At 45.1% G+C, this 6,586-nt stretch overlaps 1 protein-coding gene and 1 pseudogene across 2 annotated transcripts in view; one reads left to right on the top strand and one right to left on the bottom strand.

Annotated features, from left to right (window-relative positions):
* Hs3st5 (heparan sulfate-glucosamine 3-sulfotransferase 5) overlaps positions 1-6,586 on the top strand; it is a 321,032-nt gene that overhangs the window by 240,867 nt on the left and 73,579 nt on the right. The gene's annotated exons all lie outside the window — the stretch shown is intronic.
* LOC101561103 lies at positions 382-3,051 on the bottom strand (annotated as a pseudogene).

Here is a 6,586-nt window from a genome sequence, read left to right as displayed (position 1 = left end):
AGAGCAGAGCAGAGCAGAGGAGAGCAGAGCAGAGCAGAGCAGAGCAGAGGAGAGCAGAGCAGAGCAGAAGGGAAAACCTCCCTGGGAATAGCAAGGACTTTCTAAAGAAGCATAAATGTAACAATACTTCAACTCCTTTAAAAAAAAAAAAAAAAAAGGTGGGGGGGTTGGCTTAAAACATTTTACTATAAATGAATTTATGTCAGCTGGCAATGAAAACATGTCACTAATATACTGTGGACACCTTTTGCAATGTAAATCCATGCCCCCTCTTTTTTATATGGTGAACTTCAACTTAGCAATTACAGCAAATGTTATAGTCTAAAGCTCAAACACATTTTAGCAATTTTGAAATTGAAATGAGTACAAACCAAATAAAATTTACATCCTAACCACCACTCCCAGGTAGGACTGTGGGTCCACTTGAGCCTTCTGCATAGATCACAGAGCCTTTTCCTGCAGGTGCTTCTCTAAGTCATGCAGGTTGTCTTCAGCTTCGCTCTCAGTCTCCTTCTTGGACTGAGGGGGCTGCCCCAGGCTCTTCCTGTGCTGAAGTGGTTGTGACAGCAGCAACAGCCGCAGGGGTAGCAGGAGCCGCAGTGGTTGTAGCCACAGCCTTTTCCTTCTTGTGTTTTTGTGCTTCTTCTGTTTCTTATCGTTTTTGCGTTTCTTGCCTTTCTTTTTCTTCCCATCTTCTTCCGGGCTGGAGAAGGGTTTGGTGTGGGGCTCTTAGCCTTCCTGGCTGGCACCGCAGGGGGCCAGTTTGTGGTGGGTGATTGAGGCTGCACAGGGGACGGGGTGCTGGGGGCTTCTTAGCCGCTGGCTCAGGAGACCCCGAGACAGACGAAGAGGACAGAGCCTGTCTTACGGACTGCGGTCTTGGTGAGGCAACCTTTTTAAATCCTAAAGTTCTGGAGACTCTTCTAATGGGCCTCGTATTCAGAGGTGGGGAGTGTCTTCTTTGGGGTGAGGCCGACGTTCCTCTTCGAGCAGTGGAGGACTTGAAGTCTGAGGAGCTCGAAGCTGCGGTGAGGGAGAATCCCGTTTGTTTGGTTGTGGTGACCACCAGGTCTCCCTGGGAGCAGGGCTGGGGAAGACCATTTCCTACGCTTTGATGAAACAGAAGGTAAGCGGCTCTTGGCGGCTGGGGAGCTTTTCTGTTTGGGAGGCGGAGAGGGGGCGACCGGCGCTTTGGTGGTGGGGATGGCGATGCCCTTCTCTAGGGAGGGGGCCGGGGCTCAGCCGTCCTTCTCTTGGGAGGTGGAGAAGGAGCGCACCTGCTCTGTATGGAAGAAGGGCATCTTCTGGGGAAGGTGAGCGCCGCCGAGGGGAGATGGCGGTGGTGTGGGGGATCTGCACCAAAGAGGAGGAGGAGGAGGAGCTGGCGAGGGCGAGCGGGGTTTTCTGGCTGGTGGGGGGCAGAGAGGGGTTTCTCCTTCATCTGCTCTGAGACGAGATCTCTTTAGTGGTGGTGGAGACGCACTCCGAGGAGACGATCTCCGCAGTGGGCCCAGCCCCCATTTTTCACATGCGATCGCTTGGGTCGCTCGTCGTCAGAGGACAAGGAGGAGCCAAAGTCAGATGAATGAAGACTGCTGGCTCTTGTCGTCAGTACTGGCTTCGCTGCTGCACAGAATCAGCTGCAGCCGTTCTGCCACCTTGATCTTTTCAGATTCAGATATCTCTGCTTTTCTAGGCTTTGGTGCGGGTGATGACGATTCTCTTTTCTCGGTACCTTTATGTTTTGTCACTTTACCTGAAGTTCTCCCCGAGACACAGAAACACGGCCTTTTCTTACAAACACAGTTTGACTGCTGGTGTGTTGGGGAATGACGTCGTTTTGGCAGTGGAGCAGCTGGCGGGGATGGCTGTGCCTTCGCCTCGGAGGGCTTGCTGAAGGAGATCACCTACGAGGTTTTCGGGGGTGGGGGAGGGGGCTGGATGTCCTCTTAGGAGATTTCTTTGGTGGTGACCAGGAACGAGATGGGACAACAATGCTGATGACCGCCTCCTCCGTCTTACTGGAGATCTACCCCTTCTATGCCTTGGAGATGGCAGGATGCGTCGTGATGGCGCTCTTCTTCGAGGAGATGGTCTCCTGCTTGGGCTTGGCCTCCTTCTGGATAAATATGATCTTGATTGGGACTTTCGGTGCCTTCTTGGTCGAGTATGAAAAGGAGAGAGAGAAGGGGTCCGTGACCTTGATTTGGAGCGTGACCGAGATGTTGGCCAGGTCTTTTCTTTTTTGAAAATTTTTTCCGGAGTAGATTCTTTACATTCTGGCATGGGTTCGGGCTTGGGAACTTTCAGGATGTCACCAGCAGATGTGGCCTCTTGTACTGAAGGTTCTTTCACTTTCACTGAAGATTCAGGGAGCTCTGGAGATTTTCCCTTCTTTTCTGGAGCAGGGGAAGGACTCCAGCTCTTGGCTCTTGGTTGGGGAGATTGAGAATGGCTGTGCTTTCTCTCTCTCCTGACAGGGGATCATCTTCTGGGGGAAGGAAATCTGGATTTGTATCTTCTTGGGTTTGACACCTCTCCCTTCTTTCTCTGATGCTTTCTTTGTCTTCCTTGTCTCTTTTATCTTTGTCTTCATCTTGCTTTTTCGTTGATGCCAATTTTTCTTGTTCAATCTCTCTATTTTATTTTTTCTTTCTTTAATTCTAGAAAAGCAAAAGGGATTCCAGCAATGTTTTCTTGTGCACTTAACAGCAGGGGCCAAAGTTCTCCCATACATTCTCTAATATTTTTCCCATTCAAAAACCCAGTCAGGTTGATTTGCACCATTTTGGAATCTGGATTCTTCACTTCCAGCTGGTGTAATATAAACTCAATCAAACATTATCTTCAAATCCAAGGATTTCTGTTATTTGTTTTGTTGTCCAAGGCTTTATAACAAAATTTATAATTTGCTCCAAATTTAATTTGCTCCTGTCCACCTTTTTTTTCTAGGCATTCTGCAAATTTCAGTTACTTCTGTACTTTCTTCTGTTTGTTGCTAAATTGATTATCCTGCTCCATGCTTGTTTCACTGAAGAATCCCGCTTCCATCTTTCTGCCTCGCTCAGAGATCACTCCCTGTCCCCAAATCCAATTTATTTTAAGGTGACTGATTCCAGTTTATAAGCTCCAAGTACTGGAATTTGAACACCTTTTGTTTCCTTTTAAATCTACATTAATATTTGGCTCCATGCTCACACAGACCACCTCAGTGCCAAAGGTGCAATTTTGCTTCCAGAGGGTGAAATCTATTTAGCTCTTTGGCTTTAGTAAGTGGTAAGCTTTATCATCTCAGTTGCCAGAATTCCTCCAATTATAGGTGTACATGACTGGGACTTCCACGGGGGAAAAGAGGTACATAAAGCCTCGCATTTTAATTCTTGTAATTCTGGTTCTGAAGAAAAAGAACAAAGTACTGCTAAAAGCAGAAAATTGCTACCCTCAGCTATAAAACCAACTTGATTGTTATTTGTATTTTTAAAGCTTTATGCTTTTTCTCTAAGTGTCCTTTCCTCTCTTGCCTGTATTAAATATTTCTAAACTCTTTGCTTAAAAACACATTTATATTTTCCACATGACTCACAAGGATGATTTTCTAAGTAAGGCTTATTGATCAATAAAGTCTCATGATTTTCTAAAGCCATCTTCCAGTTGAACTGAAAAATGACCAAATTGTAAAAAAGCATTTTTCAATAAGTTTATTGTCCATGGAACCCAGAGACACAAACATACACATGCACACATGCATGCACATACATATACAGCAAATCAGCACTTCAGAAATGTGGAAAACATATCACATAATGTTCGATGTGCAAGCCTTCTGTGCGTGGTGGAGATAACACAGACACTGAATCATGAGGAATTGAATTCTGGCCCTACTGTGGTCACTTACACTGTGAACACAGAGCCTCATGTCCACTGCTTCTCTACGACTCTCTCCTGTTCACAATGAGCACCATAACCTCTACCTGGGAAGCTCATGAAGTTAGAGAAAAATGTAAAGACCCTATCACAATCATGACTAAAGGTTAAATATTTAATAAATGTTAGCTAGGGCTTCCTGATTGCTTGTGTTTTCTTCACTGTACTATAAGCTCTTTGAGGGTAGGAACTATGTCCTCTTTAAATCTGTAACATCAGCACAGACCCAACACCCAAGTGGTTACTCAAGAAATAATGAGTGATAAAATACAGTTTTGCAAAGATGAAGAGTTCTCACCAGGTGATGGCAATGCCACATATTGAATCCTAACAGCTTGCCAATGTTCAAAATTCTGTTAAATTCTATAAGTATAAGTCAATTTTTTTCTCACATTCTTTTGTATTTAAGACTCTCAAAGCCAGAGCATATGTTTATGGCCAGCATTCCATATTTTGGTTGTTATTCAGTCTCCTGTATTTTCCATGGTGTCTTAACATGAAGCAGTCCTGCCCTTGTTTAACCAATTTAATTCCAGTCTTCACTTCCTTTCCCTGCCTGCCTAATGTAGTATGAAAGGCTGCACTGCCGCTTTTGAAAGAAAAATCTCATTGCTTTAAGTCAAGAAATTCCTGAGTTGGATCCTGGTACCAGAAAGAATGAAAGAAAGAAAGAACGAACGAAAGAAAGAAAGAAAGAAAGAAAGAAAGAAAGAAAGAAGAAAGAATTGAAACATTTTTTAAAAAGTCAAGAATTTATCAGATTCTGCCTTTTTATCTGAACAAATGTGTGAGTTGAAGTGTATTAGTTGTAATTGTATGTTATCCTTCAATTATAAAATGTTCATTAGATCATACTAGTCTAAGACATTTTTTTCTATCTCTGACTCCATGGCCACCACGGGTTGAGAGCTCCACCATTCCACGCAGCCTCAGTGCAGGATGAGGCAAACAGAAGTGTCACAATCTAGAATACCATCAAACGTGAGACACCAGGACAGGAGCAGAGAACTACCGACATCTCAGCCAGCTCATAGCTTTCATCTAGAAATGACAAATGCCACTTTGGCATGAATTTCATTGACCAGAGCATTCCTCATTTCACTCTTATCTTCATGGGAGACGGGGGAGCACCCTCCTGGCCTCTGTCTAAAAGAAAAACTAGAAATGCCTGATGAAGAAATTAATGCCTGAGGCAAACCTTTCTAGCCATTCATTGTAGTCAGAGGTTTTTCTCACCTATGGGAGCTCCTACTTATTTTTATGATTTAAAAATTCAAGTTTACTTTTAAATATACATTCTTGGGTAAAAAGATAGAACCCAGTAGCAAACATAATGGTAAATAATACTAATAACTCTTATACAATTGATTCTTTCCATGCAACTATTTTAATGCAGTTAATTCCCATTCTTAAGAAATCCAGGGGCCGGCCAGATAGCTCAGTGGATTAAAGTGCCTGTTTAGGCAGATGGAGGGCCCAGGGTTAGATCCCCCGCATGTTGTGCCAGCCCTGCCCCTGAGGCACGCTAAGATGGTGCCTGAGACTGGAAGTGGTGGCACTTGCCTATAAGCCCAGTGCTTAGGAAGCTGAAAACAGGAGGATCACTAAAAGTCAGAGATCCTGTAGAGACCCTGTAGACCTTGTACGAAATACATTAAAAAGAAAAGAAAGGAAGAAAGAAATCCAGAGACTGAGAATAACTAGTCTACTGAAAAGAACACAAAACCTCTAAGACAAAATATAGATTACCCTCTTTTTCCTTAGTATTTTTTCCTTGATAATATAGTATATCAGTTTTTGTCGAACAAAATCTGTGCCTGACGGACACCTGCCTTGAGTAGTGGTCAAGCTGGTCAGCACATGAATAGCTCACAACTGCAGGAACAAAGTCATTCTTGCCACACAGAGAAAGACTTCTGATGTTAAAACATACTTAGCTACCTCAATGACCTGAAACAAATCACCTAGTTGCTAGCTGTCTTTCATTTCTAAATCCAAGAATAATATTAACATACTCCAGTAGGTCTTTTGTGAGGCTTAAAATATAGAATTGGTTGCAAAGCCATTTTCACAGTATGAAATACTGGAGTGAGATGACCCAGGGCCCGGTGGGATCCTGAATAGACCCAGAGAGCAGCCCAGGGAGTGAGTGAGATGACCCAGGGCCCTCCGTATCCTGAACAGACCCAGAGCGCAGGCCTGGTGAGTGAATGAGACGACTGGGGCCGCGGGATCCTCATTTGACCCAGAGCGCAGGCCTGCAAGTGAGTGAGATGAGCCAGGGCCCTCCGTATCCTGAATAGACCCATAGCGCAGGCCCGGCGAGTGAGTGAGACGACCAGGGCCGCGGGATCCAGAGTAGACTCAGAGGGCAGGCCCAGGAAGTAAGTGAGACGACCCAGGCCAGGCGGGACCCTGAATAGACCCGGAGTGCAGGCCTGGAGAGTGAGTGAGACGACCTGGGGCCATGGGATCTTCATTCGACCCACAGTGCAGGCCCAGCACGGAACCCTTCAGCAGAACTCCCTGCAAAGAGGCAGAGGCAAGACCCACCCAGCTGATTCAGGAGCAGAACATCTTGCCAGAGTGACACAAAGGGTTCAACTCTAACACCTGCAGCAAAAAGAAGTGGAGCACAGCAGCCAGATCCAAACAACACCCA

This window comes from Octodon degus, unplaced genomic scaffold (assembly GCF_000260255.1).
Source record: "Octodon degus isolate 3935 unplaced genomic scaffold, OctDeg1.0 scaffold00241, whole genome shotgun sequence".
In the NCBI taxonomy this organism is placed as follows: Eukaryota; Metazoa; Chordata; class Mammalia; order Rodentia; family Octodontidae; genus Octodon; species Octodon degus.
This window is presented reverse-complemented; position numbering and strand designations above follow the sequence as displayed.